This window comes from Hylaeus volcanicus, chromosome 2, assembly GCF_026283585.1.
Source record: "Hylaeus volcanicus isolate JK05 chromosome 2, UHH_iyHylVolc1.0_haploid, whole genome shotgun sequence".
Taxonomy (NCBI): Eukaryota; Metazoa; Arthropoda; class Insecta; order Hymenoptera; family Colletidae; genus Hylaeus; species Hylaeus volcanicus.
In genome coordinates, this window is record NC_071977.1 from 723,388 (window position 1) to 732,971 (window position 9,584).

Consider the following 9,584-nt stretch of genomic DNA (forward strand, 5'->3'; position numbering starts at 1 on the left):
GGGAAAACTGGAAAACCCCTTCGAACGACCGACGAAAACACGCCTAACATCGTGGACAGAACGACCCAGTTTATGTTTCCAATTCACCCGATGAAGAAAGGTGCGAGCTTCAACGTGAACGGAAGAAAGAGGGGAGGGAAAAGAGGAAAGTAGGGGAAAGGGTGGACAAGGACACTGGTAGCGGATGAGGGGTGAGAGAGAAAGAGACGGAAATGGAGAAAGGAGTAGCGATGGACGAGGACAGGGATAGGGGAGCGTTTGAAGCAGAACACACCGGTACGTAGCGATGGGAGCAATTTTGAGAACTGTCTCTCAGAGATTAACTACGATGAGTGAAACATTTACCACGCTCGCTGTCCATTACAACGTAACTCGTAGTTTGTTTACTAGCCACATTTGTGGAGCCACGATGAAATTCTCAGTATGCCAGTGTAAACATGCGATAAATTCTCACGTAAATAAAATTCTCACGCAATATTCATCGCGATCCACTACGCTCGTTTCACGACTCGCCGTTTAAAAAAAGGAAACAACTCACGAATATTGTACCTGGAACATGCCAGTTCCCATCGCTACTCTTAGGACAGCTGAGTCCCGGGATGAAGGTAGGGGAGGGTCGAGGAGGAGAGAGTGGGGAGGAGAGTAACGAGTGGGGGTAGAATCCGGCATGGTTAGCACGGCTGGAAAGAGCAGCGATCGGTGGTGGGGATGGTTCGAGGGTGCGACGTGGGAGGGTCGTTGGTGGGGGCAATAAACACGCCGGCGCCGCGGCGCCTTAGTACCGTCGCGTCCATCGAGGGAGTCGGTTCGCGACGAATTCGGTTCCTTTCTTCACCGTAACAAAAGCTCTGGTTCGGTCCGATTCGTTGGTTCACGCGAAAACTTGGATCGGAAGTCGTGCGCGGTTCGTCGCGTGATCTGTTTCTCTCACAATTAGTGCGTTGATACCGTGACGCGAAACATGCCGCGTTCCATCGACGACGAGGGCTAGCCTTGCCCTTGAAGGAGCCGTTTGGAGTAATCGACTGTCGACACCAGTGCGCGTACCGCGCACGACCTGCCAGCTGTGCTCCGAATCGCGACCGTGTGTGTTTGTGTTCGACGTTTTTTCCCTTGTTTTCCACATCGCGTGAAAATTTCTCCCTCTCCACCGCCGCCCCCCGTCACAAAAGAAGACCTTACTTTACTCTCGTGTTTGTCTCCCGTCGTTCAGTTCTGTTTGGTGCTTATGGTGAATACCAGCGGGGACGATTGAGCTCGAGGGAACAAAGGGACGGACCAGCGACGTCGTTGTGTATCGATCGAGAGCCGAAGCTGCGGTTGACGTAAGTCGATGAATCTTGTCCTTTGCCGAGTAATGATCGAAGCTGCGGGGTACGCGCTCTCGCGGTAGCGTTCGACGCATGTACGCGTCACGTCATATACGGAGTATTAGGGATGTTTGAGTCTTTAACATCGATTCTTTCATCGATTTGCAGTCCGAGAACCGGGAATGGATTCGCCAAAAAATCCTCTTCCACGGAAGTGGTCCATTTGAAGAGCGTAGAAACTTCGAGAGAGAGAGAGAGAGAGAGAGAGACGCAAAATAGAGAACGAATTCCACGTGAAATAATAGCCGTTCACGTCTCGCCGAATGAATCGGGGAGAATTGATTCTTGATTAGGGGAATCAATTCGTGTCAGAATCGAGCGTACCAGAACCAATTCGGTCAATGGAAGAGATACATTTTCTAGAAAATCAGACTCGAACATTCGTTATCTCTATTTTTTCGACCGTTGATCAAAATTTGATTAAACCAATATTTTTGTATCCGTGATATACATATTTATATACGTGTATCAGAAAATCTTGTAGTTCGATACGATGACTTGCCTAAGGTATAGACGCCATTAAATTTGTGTAACATTTTAACGAGGGGGTGGAGGGATATCGACACAGGAGGTACCATATTTTATTTGCTAACGATGAATTACGTTGGCGGACCAAGTTTTGACACCAAAAGGGGGAAAATTTGATACGTTCTAAACTAATGTCTGCAAACTTGCGCGACTCCTTAGAGCTAGCTTTTTTTACGTAAGCCATGTCGCCCGACGCGATGAACTGGTTTGCTTCTCTCCCTCGCGCTTCTTCCTGCGCTTCTGGCTTGAAATAGTCTCAACCGAGAAGTTCACTGCCTCCTCTCCGATTGTGTCATTGAGATTATAGACGACAACGCGATCCTACGTTCGCCTAACGCGCCATTGTCTCATCGCCAATCGCGCTATATGCCATTTTCTTCGCGCTCCCTTTGGAACGCCTGTTCTCTCACGTGGCTTGCAATAGCTTATGTTACGGCAAATACCAATATCGTTACAAACCTTTACTTCAATTTTCCCATTAGTTTTTCTTTGATTCGTGGCTCCAGTTGAAACAGAAATATTTACCCGCCATTTTGGTACATGCTCCTTCCCATGGAACGTGTGACCGAAGGAAGCTTAAAAATTGAATTAAACTGATTTCACAAAGAAAGAAAAAGTTGGTGGAAGCGTAACGTACAGCATTGTTTCAAGCATTCATTGGGTTGCATCGAGGCCAAACGATGCACGACGATGTTCGCGTGACCGTAGTTAAACGAAGCAACTAATGCGAAACAGTCGAGGGGCAAAACGGAATATTTCTGGGATACGAGTCAACGTTGCTCGGCAAACGTGGACTCCGCATCGAATATAGAATTCTGCGCGTTTCTCTCCGACCAGATGGTCTATTCACATAACACTCCATTCAACTCCGTCACAAACGGCCTCCATGTTCCCACCGACTTCTTCCATCAAACTTTCAAAAATTTCACGAAAGTTTACCCTCTTAATGGAAACTTTAATAACTCCGCGCTCTTCCAACCATTCGATTCCTTTGTAACTGGGAAATTTTGTTATCTCTGGCGGTCCCTTCACCGAGGATGATTACGATTCATCCCGATCTACGATTATAGTCACTTTTCGAGAATTCTGAGTAAAAATTGTTATTTGAAAGTATAAAAATAGCAGCGTGCGCGAAAGTTATTTGCACAGATTTGTTTGACGATTCCGATCGCAACGTGAATTTATCGCGAGCTAATTGATCATTGGAATTATTTTAATTGGAGAAGGCTCGAGTTATCGTCGTAAATAAAAATTGCCGAAAGGAATTTGCACCGATCGTAAAAACGATCGTATCGTTGACCTTAGCTGGCTGGAATCGCGAAGCATTTTAATTATCGTTCCCTTCGCCATTCGTTTGTGTTCGTTTACGAAAGCATTTTGTTCGCGAAATGATGTATTTAAAATAGCCATTCCTATTTGTTATAAAACTAAGTTACGATCTCAATTTAAATACAAATTTCCAAGGGAAACGAAATTACAACTTCAATCTAAATACAAATTCATGGGCATAACTGAATCGCAACTTGAAACTACGTAAATACAAATTCTCGCACGAGTTTCCACGAGTACTAGCATACTCTTAACGCACTTTTTCTTTAGCACGTTCGACATTGACCTTGGCTGACCTCAGACCTGTATGTTCAGACGTTAATGTTCGGGAATATTATTCCTAAATGAAACGATAGTCTGAACGTTTCTAAATAAATTTTTCGTTCCAAGTACGTACGTATTTCTACGGAAATTGTAGAGCTGGAGGGGTTTTCGAATAAATGAAACTACGTGTGACCTCGACCATAGTTCGATCTCGAATAACTGCCGATCGTAAAAGATCGTTCTTTTTTGTTTGTTGCTGCTGCCGCGTGGCAACACGGCGCGTTAACCATACATTGTATACGTTTCTATAATACGTCGCATTTCGTGTCGATTCCCTACAAAGTATTTATTTGAAAACGTTAAAACTGCCATTCGATTCAGAAAAATGTCTCGAATAGACTCGGAAGGTATAGTTATGCGCTTGACTGTGAGTAGTCACATCGTTGTTGGTGGATTTCCGCGTTATGGTACGCGGGTCGAGGTTATTAAGATGTTTCTCGTCCAGGTGGTGGCCGCCGCGGCGCGCCGTTAAATACTTTCAGAAACTCGCATCCAGGCGAGGCCGCGTATCGCGTTCACGGTAAGTGCAGCGCGCTTGCAAACCAAGTTCCGCCACTTGGAATAGTTGGACGAAGCTCTCACATATTCCTCCGGGTCAGGCTGACCCATACCCCTTGGGTACGAGCCGGGAAGAGTCGTAAGACAGGTAGTGACGTCATCGACCCAGCTGCTTCGCTTTTGTACCTATCGTTTACGTCCACAAACCGGAGCCTCCTTCGTGTCTCTTCCCTCGGTGTATTTGTGTTTCGGCTCTTCCTCGGACCCTAACGTTTAACCCCATTATGTCCACGAAGACGAGGTCCTTCGATGCTTGGTGAGTCATTGTGGAAGCTGTATTCCTTCTGCCTCGAGCTTACGTAACATATGCACCGTTTTTTTACGGTACGTTTCGTAAACGCAGTCACGTGTATTTTCTTTTTTACATTTTCTATCTTTGTATCTAACCTTGTAGATTTAGAAATCGTTTGCAATTCTGTTCCTCTGCCGTAGAGGATGTTTGAAAAAATAGTGACTTGGTTCGAAACTCGTGCGCGAAAAAGCTCGGCTATAAAAAATGAGTGGAATTGCGGCAGGGAAACGGAAGGGAATGTTATGATTTCATTATCTATAATCCGGCGCGAGAGTTCCCCGCCGAAATTGCTTCCTTTTTCGTGCAGAAATATAATGCGATAGGAGGCATTATCATAACGAGAGCCATTTCTTTTGGAGCCGTAGGTGCCGGGATCGTTAACGCGCCGGGGCTCTCTTCCATGCGTCGAACTCATTTCAGAAAATCGCACGCTAGATTAGCCATACACTTTCCTCGAATTAACCGGCTGGCCTGTGGAAACAGGCAAGGACGTTTTCGTGCAATTTCTCTCCTGGACAAGCGTATCCAGGTGTTCTAATTCGCCCTCTCCATACAAATACATATATCCCCTGTCTCCGGTCGGTGAAACGTCCTCTATTCGTCTCCTACCCCCTTCGTTCTCGCACCGAATCTCGCATACTTCGTGATTAAAGTCACTAGGATGTGCCATCACCTGGGTGCGATTTTGTTGCAAAACGAGCGTGGAATATCTTCATGAGAACGGATTGACGAGGTTCTCCCGATGCAAATGAGTACCCACACGAGCCCGTTTGGACCACTGTGAAAATACACGTTTGCTGTGACTGCCAGGTTGCGACTGATTAAAAGTATTCCGAACGGGGTCGTGCAGGTACTCGTTTTCACCGAGAGAACCTCGCTTATCTGTCGATAATGCTTTTATTACGCTGTCATAAAACGATACAAATTTAAAAACACGTGAAATGAAAAGAAAAAACCATCATCGTCGATCCCTGAACTTGTTCGAGCAACTTGTTCGTCTTCTTGTTAACAAGTATCCGTCGTTTCAAGACGAAGAAACAGGACAAATGGAAGGAAAGGTAGCCGTATATTTTACGGGGCGAAATTTGCAGCGGGAACTCCCCGTTATTGTGAACAAGAATAAACGGCATTCGTCGCGATAAAAGTTTTACGACACTGGAATTTCTTTTATGCTTCCCCCGTTCCCGACGCTGTGCAACGTTTAGTCCGGAAAGGGGAACACAAGTTCCGTGAAAATCTGTGAAAGTTCGTGGAAACCACGGCCAGAGAAACGAGAATATTTGACGAATGTCTCCCGGCGCGGTTTTCCACGAGCATAGGACGCTAGTTGAATTACAGCGCACGCACAATACGCGAGACAATGCGGGAAATCGATCAAGCGGGGGAGGATCGTTATTTATGCACGGTTGTGCCGCAATTACCGTGTACAAGAACCGAAGAATTGGTGTTCGCGACGACTGACGAGCCGACGAATTTTAAGCAATACTTCCGATGATGTCGAAACGAAAATCTCTCTCGTAAACTGTATTTTACGCTACAGACAAACCCGCTGAAATGGGTGAAAAATTCCTGAAACGATGATCCTGTGAAACGTAACGCGAATAGGGGAAATTTAGCAACCGTTAGAACGACGATAAAATTCGTTATAAATAACACCATATGCTACTTCGTCTCGGTGATATTTGGTTGCACTGATTAAAATCAGACGTGCACATCACACGGCACACCCGAGACTCGTGGCGCAACGGCATAAAGCATATTCGTCGAGCAGAGGCTGGGGAATCAATTAAACCGTGCCCAAACACACGCCGGCCGTAGGAGATGTACGCCAACGACGTGCATTGATACAGCGATCCCGTCGGGAAATGTATCCTAGAGAGTTCGGAGAAAGAGACGGATGTACGGGCTGAGTCGTGAATCGATCGTCGTGATATTTGAACTTTTGGTCGCGTAACAAAAATCTGGAATCTTACTCTTAAAGATCCAAAGTATTATTTCTCGACGAAAAATTGTTCCTTTTTTAAATCATCACAGCACCGAAACATTTCGAAATTCGCTTTACAGATTGGCCCGCTCTTTGATTTTGACGCGTAGCGTTTGTTTTCGGGCCGGTTTACGACTCCAAATAATCCCGTAAATCGTCCAGCGAAGTTTCGTGCTTTATTTATAAAAATTTTTAACGAATCCCTACCAGCGTTGACAAAAAATGAATGGCACGCTGAACAATACTGCGCCGAGAGTTATCATGTTTGAACACCATACGACGCTACTCCTTTTCTATTTATACAACGATTTTTCCACTTTGTTAGACTGGAAAATATTTGCAACTCGTCCCATACGTTGCAAGCAGTTTTTCATTTTGTTATTTAAATACACACGTGCGCGATTCATGGGACAATCGAGAAGGAAGCGATTGTTCGTGCGAAAGCAAATTGAAAATGCGAAACGCGATTTATCTTTGCTAGGCTTCCCTTTGGACGAAATCGATTTTTGAAAACGAATCGAAGCCTGGCTGTGTCCATTAAAAAAAAAAATTGTTTTCCACGTGAAAATGAACGAATCAGACGTGTCCCGGCACGAGCCCCAACGACCTGGAATTTTCTTTTAGTCGCACCAAGCGAGGCGCGATTGATTTTTTACTTTTGCTCGCGGGTTGGCTTTGTGTGTCTGTCAAATGCGGCTCGCGGTTGACGAGAACGTCAGGAACATTTCCATGGACCGATCGAGAGATGCGGAACGATTGGTCCCGTCTGGTAAATAGGAAAAACCATTATCCGTTGAGGCTATCTAGCGGCCGATTCTATAGTCAGTAACACGAACAATGACGCGGTCTTGCAATGCTTTCATCCACTTTGTTCTCCATTTCGCTTCTTCGTTACATGAAAGTGGTGTCGAATAATGAAAATTTAGCTAGTTTCAGCTACACTGGTAGTAGCAATGTATTTATTTCGGGTACCCAACTCGAGAAACGTAGTACTACATGGGGAAAGCCATCAACATTTAAAGAAAAACATGTTATCGATTTAATCGGCACTAAAAGAACAACTTCGTCTATTAAACGTCTGTATTTAGAGCACGTTGTTGACCCTCTCCGGGAAATTGCACCATTCGTAATAAATACACGCGTAGAAGGAAATAAAAAAAAAAGTTAGCGCGCGGGGAGGTCGTTTCAGCGCCAGAATGACCCAGGTAAAGGGTTGGTATAATTTAGAGTAGCACCTATGCGTATAAAACTTTTCCTGACAGGGATTTCCGCAACAAATTGTCAGGAATTTTTTTACTCTCGTTACGAGGCGTTCTGCGTAACAGTGGACGGTAAACCATAGTACAGCGTGCAACTATACGTATTCCCTGACACGGGAAATTATGAGCTGTCCCGTTTTTGTTTTTTTTTTTCTTCGTCTTTCCCTTGTATATTACCCAGTAACTTACGGTTTATTCGTGCTAGTTCTTCTTTCGCCGCGACGTTCCTTTGTTGGCGTGACAAACGCGTGCCTGGCGGCCACGTCGCGATTTTTCACGGATTCGTTGGCACCGCTGGGACCTTTGGAATAATTTAATAGTCGAGTATTTTGTGGATATTGAAGCAGAGACTTCCAGATGCTTATAGAAGTTATACAGAATTGTCTACGAAAGAGAAAACGTTGAATCGTAGTCGAATATACAGCAGTTAAGAGGTCAAATAGAAGCCACTAACAATTTACATGCGTGAATATTTATCGTTTCGCGAAGTAATAGAAGTTGCTGAGTCAACGATGAGTTATATCAACGGACGCGAGAGGTAATGTCGCGACAGGACGCTGAAAAACTTTTTACATTATTTATAAATGTCGATTATCTTGACTTACGTTTTTACATGAAATGAATGAACGCTTATATAAAAGATTTTATACAAAAGATTGTAATTTTCAAAACTCCGAGAAGATTTTGGGGAAAAAAGCAATTTTCCGTGGGAGGCAACATTTTCGAAAATTTCAAATGAAGCTCCACGGGCGTTTTCCAATCATCCAAGAAAATATTTACGATCGATATGGAACTCTGCTCGATTGGTGACGGATAGTAAAAGTAAACCTTTCGTCGTGTACACACACTGCTCACTTGTGAATTGTATACAGAGGCGTGTAGAATGCGCCTAGCTCGATTTCCGCACGCAAACGGTGGTAACGATAACGGGACTAGTGTCAACATCGCTTTACGGGGTCTAATGATGACTTTCAGTTCTTAAAATAGCAGCTGCACCTCGATTTGTCCGCCTATCCTCGATATTACGCCCTGTAGCAAACACAATTTTGATCGGTTTCATTATTCAGTGGTCAACTTTGAACTTTCCATCGGAAAGTGAGGCGAGTCGATGGCATACGTCAGAAACTCTCAACTGTATCGGTGTCTTTTAACGAGTGGGCGTGGTGTTAGGAAGAAACAAAAGTGGTTAAGAAAAGATTCCTTCCATTAAAATTCTCGATGAGTTTTTAATCGTTCGTTTGGACGACGTCGATCTCTCGATCGATAAAATAAATTACGATTCGTCTTCGTAGAATAAGCGAAATGTAGTTGGAGAACCAATAGCAGGAAGAGAGAGATGTGGGGGGAGAGAGAGAGAGAGAGAGAGAGAGAGAGAGAGAGAGAAGAGAGAGAGAGAGAGAGAGAAGAGAGTGGACCATCATATCGGTAACGAGCAAGAGTCTGCGTCTGCCGTCGAGCTCGAAGCTTTCGACGCTTTAGGCGTCTTTGGGTGCATTATGCGCTCCTAAGGAACGACGGGCAACACTCGGGCCTTCGACACTCCACATTTAAACGGGCCGCATCGACACAATAGGCTTTATGCTAGCAATCAGTATTCTACTTCCGCGACTAGACATCTAGGCGCCCCGTGTATCGATTCGCTTCCTTCAATGTCAATAACCTGCGCCTCGCTCGACCCATGACGGGACGTTATCGCGATACGCGCGATGGTCAACGGAGTAATGTATATACGTATTTATATCGTATGGTTCGTTTCGTAAACCTATCGTGTCATTGTATACCAAGTTTCATCCGAATCGAATCAATTTTCGCGTCGTATACCAAGTTTCATCAAAATCGTTCGAAAGGAACTGTAAACATTCAAGAGAAACTGTACAAGTGTTTATTGACAACTTCTCACAGGAAATACAACGGTAGACCGTGTGTTTACGATTTACTAG

The 9,584-nt window shown here is 44.8% G+C and overlaps 2 protein-coding genes across 6 annotated transcripts in view; one reads left to right on the forward strand and one right to left on the reverse strand.

The window, feature by feature from the left end:
* Window positions 1–9,584, reverse strand: part of LOC128872023 (uncharacterized) — a 79,753-nt gene that overhangs the window by 35,753 nt on the left and 34,416 nt on the right. The window lies entirely within an intron of this gene.
* The window catches only part of LOC128872013 (ankyrin repeat domain-containing protein 50-like), a 92,265-nt gene continuing 83,450 nt past the window's right edge, over window positions 770–9,584 (forward strand). For 3 of the 5 annotated variants that reach the window (XM_054114270.1, XM_054114271.1, XM_054114269.1), the window contains exon 1: window positions 770–1,325. The gene's annotated coding sequence lies outside the window, so the exon portion shown is untranslated. The remainder of the gene's footprint in view (window positions 1,326–9,584) is intronic. The other 2 variants (XM_054114266.1, XM_054114267.1) reach the window with 1 other exon arrangement.